The sequence below is a fragment of the Tachysurus fulvidraco genome, chromosome 22 (genome assembly GCF_022655615.1).
Source record: "Tachysurus fulvidraco isolate hzauxx_2018 chromosome 22, HZAU_PFXX_2.0, whole genome shotgun sequence".
Classification (NCBI taxonomy): Eukaryota; Metazoa; Chordata; class Actinopteri; order Siluriformes; family Bagridae; genus Tachysurus; species Tachysurus fulvidraco.
In genome coordinates, this window is record NC_062539.1 from 11913527 (window position 1) to 11925831 (window position 12305).

At 42.9% G+C, this 12305-nt stretch overlaps 6 non-coding genes across 6 annotated transcripts; all 6 read right to left on the reverse strand.

Annotated features, from left to right (window-relative positions):
• Window positions 1–6488: 6488 nt before the first annotated feature.
• LOC113637334 lies at window positions 6489–6607 on the reverse strand. The gene has a single exon (XR_003439347.1). It is a non-coding gene; the product is annotated as a 5S ribosomal RNA (ribosomal RNA).
• A 976-nt stretch (window positions 6608–7583) lies between these two features.
• LOC113637328 lies at window positions 7584–7702 on the reverse strand. Its single transcript, XR_003439343.1, has one exon. It is a non-coding gene; the product is annotated as a 5S ribosomal RNA (ribosomal RNA).
• Window positions 7703–8718: 1016 nt separating this feature from the next.
• On the reverse strand, window positions 8719–8837 carry LOC113637331. Its single transcript, XR_003439344.1, has one exon. It is a non-coding gene; the product is annotated as a 5S ribosomal RNA (ribosomal RNA).
• Window positions 8838–9847: 1010 nt separating this feature from the next.
• Window positions 9848–9966, reverse strand: LOC113637332. Its single transcript, XR_003439345.1, has one exon. It is a non-coding gene; the product is annotated as a 5S ribosomal RNA (ribosomal RNA).
• Window positions 9967–10956: 990 nt separating this feature from the next.
• On the reverse strand, window positions 10957–11075 carry LOC125140005. The gene has a single exon (XR_007139194.1). It is a non-coding gene; the product is annotated as a 5S ribosomal RNA (ribosomal RNA).
• A 994-nt stretch (window positions 11076–12069) lies between these two features.
• LOC125140006 lies at window positions 12070–12188 on the reverse strand. The gene has a single exon (XR_007139195.1). It is a non-coding gene; the product is annotated as a 5S ribosomal RNA (ribosomal RNA).
• Between the last annotated feature and the right edge of the window lie 117 nt (window positions 12189–12305).

Genomic DNA, 12305 nt, shown 5'->3' on the forward strand with positions numbered 1-12305 from the left:
CTTAAAAAAGTTCCTTTCACAGCTTAAAGGTGGGGTATCTGTTGTTTGAAAGTCATTTTATACATTTGAAATCACCAAAACAAACACGCACCTAACCCAAATGGGTCCCACCCCTGTATTAATAGCTGCCCACACATAACATACATAACCCAGGCAACTAATGGAAAGAAATGTGTCTTTATCGTAGCTGAAGGGAAGAACAATACGATTGCAGATAAACAAAAGCAAAAATGACACACAAGCATAATCATGCAAAGGACGGCATATATTAGTTCTGGGAAACAAAACAAAACCAACGTTACTCACCTATCGAGAAGGAAAAAAGCGCCTCTGCGTCTTAAGTAAAGTTGGCTGCATAGTCACAGATTTGAGTTTCCCGAGTCAATAACTCCTGAGCTAAACGCTGTTACTACACAAATAACACCTCTTTTCTAACATAGTAATGTAGAGAGGCAGCTACAGCCCAAAACTGACTAAAGATCTACTACTTACTAGTTTAGTTTTACTAACTAAACCCGAAAAGCGAATACTACAAAAATAGAGATCACTGATGTCCTGATAGTTATACTACAACACTTGTACCATGGGCACAACTGCACTTTCTGTAGGGGTACTATCTTCTCGCATCCCTAGTAAATCAACACCTACACCCGGACACCCGACCTGAGAGCTAGGACCTGAGTTTTCAACTCGCGTCCCCCTTCTTTTTGAAAGCAATGTGTTTTTTATAAATTTTATGATTTTTTTTAATATGAAAATGTTAAACTTGAATCTGTGAATTTGCGGCCAACTTTACTTAAGTCCCTTGGCGTCCCATCGCAGGCCTTCCCGCTACTTCAGTTCTCTCCAGCGCTGGAAAGCTGATCCTATATTTACACGGTCCTAGTTTTGCCTTATCGTAAGCCTTTCTTTGCTTTCTTTCTTTGTTTTACCCTCCATGTCAATGTTAAAACCACTTTCTGCTTATGTCACACATGCGCACTGAACACTCTCTCCGCCCATACTGACAAGACACGCCCCTTTCTGCTCATTGGCTACACGTTAGTTTTGTTTTTGTTTTGTTTGGCGGCCCAACGCCGATTTCTGAAGCATTTCTCAAACAACAGAGAACCAACCTTTAAGATTGAAAACTTGTAACAATGTGTGACAGAGTCAGATAGGTAACTCTAATTGTCAGTGACTACGCCACTCCAATTTAAATGGGTAGGAGATCCCACAAAGGGCTTCCCACACAGTTATTCAAATAAATGAAATTACTCAGAAATTATGATTTATTATATAAATTGTGATTTATTATAAATAAATGAAATTACTCAGATCAATATTGCATTAAATCAATACATTTATTAAATGGTTTTCTCGCTCTCTTGACTTAATCATACTAAGGACTTAAACTAGCATACGTGCACAAAGGTTACTTCTAACGAGGGGTTAGCCACTTCACAATACAATTCAAAAAAGAAAAAGAAAAAAGGAAACAAATCCGATAAACCAAAGTACAAAAACAAAGCCCACACAACACACCACACTTGTACAATTAATAGTGAGTAACCCCTCCTCCGATTGTCATAAATAGTACACAACCTGATGTAGTATTGTCCTACTTTTGTTAAGAGCGCTCTAAGTAAGTAAGGAGACAAGGTAACTATGGGCCGATAACAAATAAATCAAACAAACAAAAATAACAATAAATAATCAGCTTCAAAGGCAATAAACAAACTATACAAAAAAATAAAGGTAGGGAAAACAGTGATCAACAGGACCACGAGCACATAGCACTCATTTTACAGTTTCTTGTACTGCATACCAGACCCAACAGAGAGTTGCTGCAGCCTCGCGTTTAGCACAATACACTGCAGCCTATAGGTCTTTTCAGTGTTCACCGTCAGTATTAAATGCAGTGTGCTGCACAAATCTCAGTGTTCACCACTCTCGACCAGTATGGGTAACAGCAGCGTTCATGCCACATATATAAAATTAAATGCAGCATCCAATACCAGACCGACAGCATTTACAAGTAGAGTGTAGTAACTGAATACAGTTTTGACAGCAATACCCAGAACATACAACACTTTGTCCTTCCAGCTACGAGCAACCACGTGCACGCCAAACAATTGAACAGCGCGCCGTATCCATCGGAAGTGGCGTATATAAAGGCAAATCCACCCAGCAGCGGGTGACGCAATGAGGAGAAATAGCTCAACGGCACCCCCTACTGACCCTACTACATACACCCCTGCCTTAATGATCACCGTCCCAGTGAATACTCAACCTACATCACTACTGCCAAGGTCTAAAGGGGGTGAGCAGAGAACTGACTTCTCATTTCTGATTCCTTAATTAGCTGGTCTACAGGGTGATCCAATGGGCCATCCTCAGTACTAAAGCCAGACTCCTGTTCTGTTGTAATACCTTCGGGTTGTACTACCATGGGCACAACTGCACTTTCTGTAGGGGTACTATCTTCTCGCATCCCTAGTAAATCAACACCTACACCCGGACACCCGACCTGAGAGCTAGGACCTGAGTTTTCAACTCGCGTCCACCTTCTAATATGGACCACCGCGACTTGAGGTTGGTGTACTGTAGTATTATAAGCAAAAGGAGCTGAGGAAGCAATTGTGGCCACTTTTGCTTTTGCTCAGATGGCAACGTGCGAAGTAGGTCATGCAAGGTCCTATTAAATCTTTCACATTGGCCATTCCCCTCAGGGTGGTATGGAGTAGTCCTACTCTTAGCAATACCATATAACTCACACAGTCGCCTTAAGAACTCTCCCTCAAAACTGCGCCCCGATCAGAATGAATCCTTCTTGGTACCCCACAGACATAAAACCATTTCTCAGTCAAAATCTTAGCTACTGTGTTCGCCCTCTGGCCAGGGGTGGGGTAGGCTTGTGTAAATTTAGAAAAAACATCTGTTACTACCAAGACATTTTCCTGTCCATTACTTGCCTTTTACAACACAGTAAAATCAATGGCAATAATCTCCAAAGGCCTACTAGCTAATAGACCCCCTGCAAAAGTTCTTATCTTAGGCTGTGAGGCCTTAGCCACCGTACAACGCTCGCATTCGTGCACCATTTTTTTACATCTCGCCACATGTTAGGCCAATAACACCTTTGGCGAATGAGATCTGTAGTACGCTCTACCCCCCTGATGACCGTGATTATTATGGAGGCTAGTGAGCACTTCTACTTGGAGCACTTCAGGTAACAGCAGCTGCAATACCAAATCCCTAGACGGCGGCATCTGAACTGTCCTGTACAATACCCCTTCCACTTCTCGTATCCGAGACCACTGCTTCACCAACTGCCGAACATTACTTGGGACCCTTCTCAACTCAGCAGCCGCTGGGTACTGCCCGTTCCCCCAAAAATGTAAAAAGGCTTTGATACAGGGATCAGTTACCTGCAATGCCCTCAGATCAGCCTTGCTACGGATAGGAACAGCATCTACCGTTAGCAAGTCCACCACTTGTGGCTCGAACCCAATTGGCCTCTCCTGCATTAACATTAGCTCAGGGACCGTAACCCCAGATACATTAGTTGCAGCCTGATCTGCAGCACATGATGGAAGCCTTGAAAGTGCGTCTGCATTACGGTTTGCAGTACCGGGGCGATACTTGATCTCATAATTAAACAAAGCAAGTTGAGAAACCCACCGTTGTTCGACTGCCCCCAATTTTGCAGACCCAATATAACGCAGTGGGTTGTTGTCAGTATAGACTATCACCTTATTACCAAGAGGATATTCTCTAAATTTTTTCTGTCATCGCCCATTTAAGGGCCAACAACTCCAACTTCATGGCACTATAGTTAGTCATATTCCTCTCACTTAGTCGCAACCCCCGACTAGCAAATGCAATAGGCCTTCGTACCCAAACCGGAATGGCTTGCATCTGTCTCTAGAATAAATGGCAGAGTAAAATCAGCATACCCTAAAACAGGGGCCTGAATAAGGCGTTCCTTCAGCTCCACAAATGATTTCTCATATATATCATCCCAGTGCTGCGCAAAAGGACCCTGCTTGCTAACTGCGGCCTGCTTCCGGTTGCCGTGTAAGGCACCTACCAGTCGGTGTAAAGGGGCCGCCAACCGCACGAACCCTTCCACAAACCGGTAGTAAGACGCGAATCCCAGAAACGACTGCAGGTCTTTGACTGAGCTAGGTCTACTCCATTCAGCCACTGCCCGAATCTTCTCGGGGTCTGTTGCCACCCCGGCAGCTGATATCACATGGCCAAGATACCCAACTTCCTTTTGGAAGAAATTACACTTCTTTGCTTTAACCTTCAAATTATGTGTCCGAAGCCAACTCAACACCATCTCCAAACTCTCAAGATGCTGTTCAAAAGTACTGGAGAAAATAACAATGTCATACAGGTATAGCAAAAGGGCATGGAGGCTCTGATCACCAAAAATACGCTCCATAAGCCGCTGGAAAGTACTTGGTGCATTGCACAACCCAAAGGGCATCCGATTGAATTCAAATAGCCCAAAGGGAGTGCAGAATGCAGTCTTTTCCCTATCCTGTGGAGCCACTGAAACCTGATTGTACCCACTAGCCAAATCCAATATACTAAACCACCTAGCCCCACTGAGTGCGTCCAAAGTCTCCTCTATTCGGGGCAAAGGAAAAGCATCCTTGTGTGTTTTTGCCGTAAGTTGACGGTAGTCTACGCACAACCGAATAGATCCATCTTTCTTTTGGACCACCACAATAGGTGAGGCATACGGACTACAGCTAGGCTTTGCAATATCACGGTACCCTCACTACCCCACTAACTACCATTAGACAAGCCGAGGGGACCAAAAGGTCCCCCGGCAACCGGCCCTCCACAAATGACACTGGTTCCAAATAACAGCTATTATAAATAATCCCCAACCCTGGATTACAAGTTGCTGGGACCAATTTCACAGCCCCGGCTGGAACACGCACAGCTGGACCTTTCTGCACTCGAGCCAAACCTACATACCCAGTTTCTAACGAGCGTTCCCACAATTGACACTCTGCCTGTTGTTTACGAAGACTTTCTTTGACTTCAGTCAACTCGTCCGTGGGCTTACTAAAAACAGCATTAGATTGACCTGCTAGTTCTGTAACATTAGTAATACTACAGGACTGAGCATGAGGTCGCTGTATACATGGGTTCTCACCTTCCTCCACCCAACGCAATGCTTCCTGGCGAGCATCTAAAAAACTCAGACTGGGATCAAGTCTGACTTGACGTCGTAATTCGCAACGGAGCAGACCATCTTTCACGAATTCTATAAACTGATCTCGTAAAACAATATCAGGATTAGCAAAGCATGTGGGGTCTTTGCGCTTAATCACATCCATAAATGACATAAGAGCATGAGAATACTCCCTTAAGGACTCACCTTCAAGTTGTCGTCGCTGGAAGAACTGTTTCTGAAGACTAATGTAAGACTGGGAACACCCATAAACACTGTTAAGAATATTAAATATTTTCTCAGGGTCATCTCTCTCAGAAACTAGACGAAACCTAACCTCTGTCCTAGCTTCCCCATCTAACAAATCAAAAATGGATAAAGCCTGTTCAGAACGTAACAATGGACGCATAGACAGATGGCGTCGGGCCTCCTCAACCCAATCCTCTACTGTCAAGGAGTCCTGGGACAATTTTCCAGAAAATCTAGGGCACTTGCGTTCACGTGGAACATAAACATAACGCTCTATTGCTCCTGCAGGACTTGCTGTAGCAGCATCTGCTGCCCTATCACTAACAGGAGGAAGATGTGGTTCTCTAGGGAGAGGGCCTGCAGGCCCAGGGGGCACACTCTGGCTTACCTCTGCTTTGAGCTTTGCATTCTCTACCTGGAGCTGTTGTACCATCTCAGTAAGTGCCATAAGCTGAGCTGCCATATCTTATTCTGCCATCCTACTACTACAAAAGAAAAGGAAAGGAAAAAAAAAATCACCACACAAAAAAATTATATGCAAAACAGTTGTCTTCAGGCTTGACCACGATGATTCATGACAGAAATCAATGATCACTGTTTTCCCACGGTATGCATATACACAAAATAAATAAATAAATAAAAAATTACAGCCCAGACTAAATTTATTAATTTCTTTATAGCAATACGGCCTTTAAGTTAATCCTGCCGACTACGCCAAATGTGACAGAGTCAGATAGGTAACTCTAATTGTCTTTGACCACCAATCCTACAATGTATCACTGCTGTAAACAGGTTAGGCAACACTTCAGCCAAAATGAATGAATTTAAAAAAAATAATGGACAAAGCACCATATGGTAACCGTAACAGAACGTGAAAAATACTTTGCAATTTGGGCATGAATTTGTGTTGACTGATTTGTTCTTGATTTTGTCATATGTGTCTCTCCACGTTGTCATATGTGTCTCTCCACATTGTCTCTGTGTAATAAAAATTGAATGAAAGATGAAGTGGGTTTTGCGTCGTAAAAGTCGCAGCGGCCGCTTTTGAAAGCGGAGGTGAAAAAGCTTACAGCACCTGGTATTCCCAGGCGGTCTCCCATCCAAGTACTAACCAGGCCCGACCCTGCTTAGCTTCCGAGATCGGACGAGATCGGGCATTCTCAGGGTGGTATGGCCGTAAGCGAAAGAGTCCCTGCACTACAGTCCCTTTATACTGCATGCTGTTCGAAGGCGTCTCAAACAGCATACACTTGCTTATCGATGTGCTGCCTTTTTTAAACAGGCACCTTCTCTCTCACTCTTCTTGCTTCATGATAATGCCACATACACGCCTTACAAAACTCATACAACACATCAACTTGCTGCAACTCAAACAACCGTGACTGTGCACAGTCTATTTACAACTCATTACACACATACTTTTCTTACATCACTTATTAGCACCGTTAAAACAATTCACATCAACAATTCAAAAACCCATACAACTACAACGGCTACACGCCGGGTCTCTTCTTCAATCTTCAGGATTTCGACGCTTTACCGCCACCAACTGAACTGGAGTGTGGGGCCGCAAAGAGCCCGCGTCAGGAGTAAGTGAGCGCTCTCTCTCTCTCTCTCTCTCTCTCTCACTCACACACACACACACACACACACACACACACACACACACACACACACACACACACACACACACACACACACACACACTGCATTTACAACATATGCTGTACAAGTTTATCAAGACTGGCTTTACACAAGTTCTTGAAGCAGTCGTGGAATTGATTGGACGAATAAAGAAATAAATGGATTCAAATGATAAACAATTATAGTTAATGAGCCAGTAAGAGGGGAGTAAAATGAATAGAATACTTTTATTATCAAGAGAAGATTAAATAACTTTATGGCCAAAAAAGTTTGTTCAAAATAAAAAGTAATTCAAAAGAATAAATAAAGTTAAAAAGGAATGAATGAATGACGGAAGACAGAACGTGAAAAATACTTTGCAATTTGGGCATGAATTTGTGTTGACTGATTTGTTCTTGATTTTGTCATATGTGTCTCTCCACGTTGTCTCTGTGTAATAAAAATTGAATGAAAGATGAAGTGGGTTTTGCGTCGTAAAAGTCGCAGCGGCCGCTTTTGAAAGCGGAGGTGAAAAAGCTTACAGCACCTGGTATTCCCAGGCGGTCTCCCATCCAAGTACTAACCAGGCCCGACCCTGCTTAGCTTCCGAGATCGGACGAGATCGGGCGTTCTCAGGGTGGTATGGCCGTAAGCTAAAGAGTCCCTGCACTACAGTCCCTTTATACTGCATGCTGTTCGAAGGCGTCTCTTAAACAGCATACACTTGCTTATCGATGTGCTGCCTTTTTTAAACAGGCACCTTCTCTCTCACTCTTCTTGCTTCATCATAATGCCACATACACGCCTTACAAAACTCATACAACACATCAACTTGCTGCCACTCAAACAACCGTGACTGTGCACAGTCTATTTACAACTCATTACACACATACTTTTCTTACATCACTTATTAGCACTGTTAAAACAATTCACATCAACAATTCAAAAACCCATACAACTACAACGGCTACACGCCGGCTCTCTTCTTCAATCTTCAGGATTTCGACGCTTTACCGCCACCAACTGAACTGGAGTGTGGGGCCGCAAAGAGCCCGCGTCAGGAGTAAGTGAGCGCTCTCTCTCTCTCTCTCTCTCTCTCTCTCTCTCTCTCTCTCTCACTCACACACACACACACACACACACACACACACACACACACACACACACACACACACACACACACACACACACACACACTGCATTTACAACATATGCTGTACAAGTTTATCAAGACTGGCTTTACACAAGTTCTTGAAGCAGTCGTGGAATTGATTGGACGAATAAAGAAATAAATGGATTCAAATGATAAACAATTATAGTTAATGAGCCAGTAAGAGGGGAGTAAAATGAATAGAATACTTTTATTATCAAGAGAAGATTAAATAACTTTATGGCCAAAAAAGTTTGTTCAAAATAAAAAGTAATTCAAAAGAATAAATAAAGTTAAAAAGGAATGAATGAATGACGGAAGACAGAACGTGAAAAATACTTTGCAATTTGGGCATGAATTTGTGTTGACTGATTTGTTCTTGATTTTGTCATATGTGTCTCTCCACGTTGTCATATGTGTCTCTCCACGTTGTCTCTGTGTAATAAAAATTGAATGAAAGATGAAGTGGGTTTTGCGTCGTAAAAGTCGCAGCGGCCGCTTTTGAAAGCGGAGGTGAAAAAGCTTACAGCACCTGGTATTCCCAGGCGGTCTCCCATCCAAGTACTAACCAGGCCCGACCCTGCTTAGCTTCCGAGATCGGACGAGATCGGGCGTTCTCAGGGTGGTATGGCCGTAAGCGAAAGAGTCCCTGCACTACAGTCCCTTTATACTGCATGCTGTTCGAAGGCGTCTCTTAAACAGCATACACTTGCTTATCGATGTGCTGCCTTTTTTAAACAGGCACCTTCTCTCTCACTCTTCTTGCTTCATCATAATGCCACATACACGCCTTACAAAACTCATACAACACATCAACTTGCTGCCACTCAAACAACCGTGACTGTGCACAGTCTATTTACAACTCATTACACACATACTTTTCTTACATCACTTATTAGCACCGTTAAAACAATTCACATCAACAATTCAAAAACCCATACAACTACAACGGCTACACGCCGGCTCTCTTCTTCAATCTTCAGGATTTCGACGCTTTACCGCCACCAACTGAACTGGAGTGTGGGGCCGCAAAGAGCCCGCGTCAGGAGTAAGTGAGCGCTCTCTCTCTCTCTCTCTCTCTCTCTCTCTCTCTCTCTCTCTCTCTCACTCACACACACACACACACACACACACACACACACACACACACACACACACACACACACACACACACACTGCATTTACAACATATGCTGTACAAGTTTATCAAGACTGGCTTTACACAAGTTCTTGAAGCAGTCGTGGAATTGATTGGACGAATAAAGAAATAAATGGATTCAAATGATAAACAATTATAGTTAATGAGCCAGTAAGAGGGGAGTAAAATGAATAGAATACTTTTATTATCAAGAGAAGATTAAATAACTTTATGGCCAAAAAAGTTTGTTCAAAATAAAAAGTAATTCAAAAGAATAAATAAAGTTAAAAAGGAATGAATGAATGACGGAAGACAGAACGTGAAAAATACTTTGCAATTTGGGCATGAATTTGTGTTGACTGATTGGTTCTTGATTTTGTCATATGTGTCTCTCCACGTTGTCATATGTGTCTCTCCACGTTGTCTCTGTGTAATAAAAATTGAATGAAAGATGAAGTGGGTTTTGCGTCGTAAAAGTCGCAGCGGCCGCTTTTGAAAGCGGAGGTGAAAAAGCTTACAGCACCTGGTATTCCCAGGCGGTCTCCCATCCAAGTACTAACCAGGCCCGACCCTGCTTAGCTTCCGAGATCGGACGAGATCGGGCGTTCTCAGGGTGGTATGGCCGTAAGCGAAAGAGTCCCTGCACTACAGTCCCTTTATACTGCATGCTGTTCGAAGGCGTCTCTTAAACAGCATACACTTGCTTATCGATGTGCTGCCTTTTTTAAACAGGCACCTTCTCTCTCACTCTTCTTGCTTCATCATAATGCCACATACACGCCTTACAAAACTCATACAACACATCAACTTGCTGCCACTCAAACAACCGTGACTGTGCACAGTCTATTTACAACTCATTACACACATACTTTTCTTACATCACTTATTAGCACCGTTAAAACAATTCACATCAACAATTCAAAAACCCATACAACTACAACGGCTACACGCCGGCTCTCTTCTTCAATCTTCAGGATTTCGACGCTTTACCGCCACCAACTGAACTGGAGTGTGGGGCCGCAAAGAGCCCGCGTCAGGAGTAAGTGAGCGCTCTCTCTCTCTCTCTCTCTCTCTCTCTCTCTCTCTCTCACTCACACACACACACACACACACACACACACACACACACACACACACACACACACACACACACACACACACACACACACTGCATTTACAACATATGCTGTACAAGTTTATCAAGACTGGCTTTACACAAGTTCTTGAAGCAGTCGTGGAATTGATTGGACGAATAAAGAAATAAATGGATTCAAATGATAAACAATTATAGTTAATGAGCCAGTAAGAGGGGAGTAAAATGAATAGAATACTTTTATTATCAAGAGAAGATTAAATAACTTTATGGCCAAAAAAGTTTGTTCAAAATAAAAAGTAATTCAAAAGAATAAATAAAGTTAAAAAGGAATGAATGAATGACGGAAGACAGAACGTGAAAAATACTTTGCAATTTGGGCATGAATTTGTGTTGACTGATTTGTTCTTGATTTTGTCATATGTGTCTCTCCACGTTGTCTCTGTGTAATAAAAATTGAATGAAAGATGAAGTGGGTTTTGCGTCGTAAAAGTCGCAGCGGCCGCTTTTGAAAGCGGAGGTGAAAAAGCTTACAGCACCTGGTATTCCCAGGCGGTCTCCCATCCAAGTACTAACCAGGCCCGACCCTGCTTAGCTTCCGAGATCGGACGAGATCGGGCGTTCTCAGGGTGGTATGGCCGTAAGCGAAAGAGTCCCTGCACTACAGTCCCTTTATACTGCATGCTGTTCGAAGGCGTCTCTTAAACAGCATACACTTGCTTATCGATGTGCTGCCTTTTTTAAACAGGCACCTTCTCTCTCACTCTTCTTGCTTCATCATAATGCCACATACACGCCTTACAAAACTCATACAACACATCAACTTGCTGCCACTCAAACAACCGTGACTGTGCACAGTCTATTTACAACTCATTACACACATACTTTTCTTACATCACTTATTAGCACCGTTAAAACAATTCACATCAACAATTCAAAAACCCATACAACTACAACGGCTACACGCCGGCTCTCTTCTTCAATCTTCAGGATTTCGACGCTTTACCGCCACCAACTGAACTGGAGTGTGGGGCCGCAAAGAGCCCGCGTCAGGAGTAAGTGAGCGCTCTCTCTCTCTCTCTCTCTCTCTCTCTCTCTCTCTCTCTCTCTCACTCACACACACACACACACACACACACACACACACACACACACACACACACACACACACACACACACACACACACACTGCATTTACAACATATGCTGTACAAGTTTATCAAGACTGGCTTTACACAAGTTCTTGAAGCAGTCGTGGAATTGATTGGACGAATAAAGAAATAAATGGATTCAAATGATAAACAATTATAGTTAATGAGCCAGTAAGAGGGGAGTAAAATGAATAGAATACTTTTATTATCAAGAGAAGATTAAATAACTTTATGGCCAAAAAAGTTTGTTCAAAATAAAAAGTAATTCAAAAGAATAAATAAAGTTAAAAAGGAATGAATGAATGACGGAAGACAGAACGTGAAAAATACTTTGCAATTTGGGCATGAATTTGTGTTGACTGATTTGTTCTTGATTTTGTCATATGTGTCTCTCCACGTTGTCTCTGTGTAATAAAAATTGAATGAAAGATGAAGTGGGTTTTGCGTCGTAAAAGTCGCAGCGGCCGCTTTTGAAAGCGGAGGTGAAAAAGCTTACAGCACCTGGTATTCCCAGGCGGTCTCCCATCCAAGTACTAACCAGGCCCGACCCTGCTTAGCTTCCGAGATCGGACGAGATCGGGCGTTCTCAGGGTGGTATGGCCGTAAGCGAAAGAGTCCCTGCACTACAGTCCCTTTATACTGCATGCTGTTCGAAGGCGTCTCTTAAACAGCATACACTTGCTTATCGATGTGCTGCCTTTTTTAAACAGGCACCTTCTCTCTCA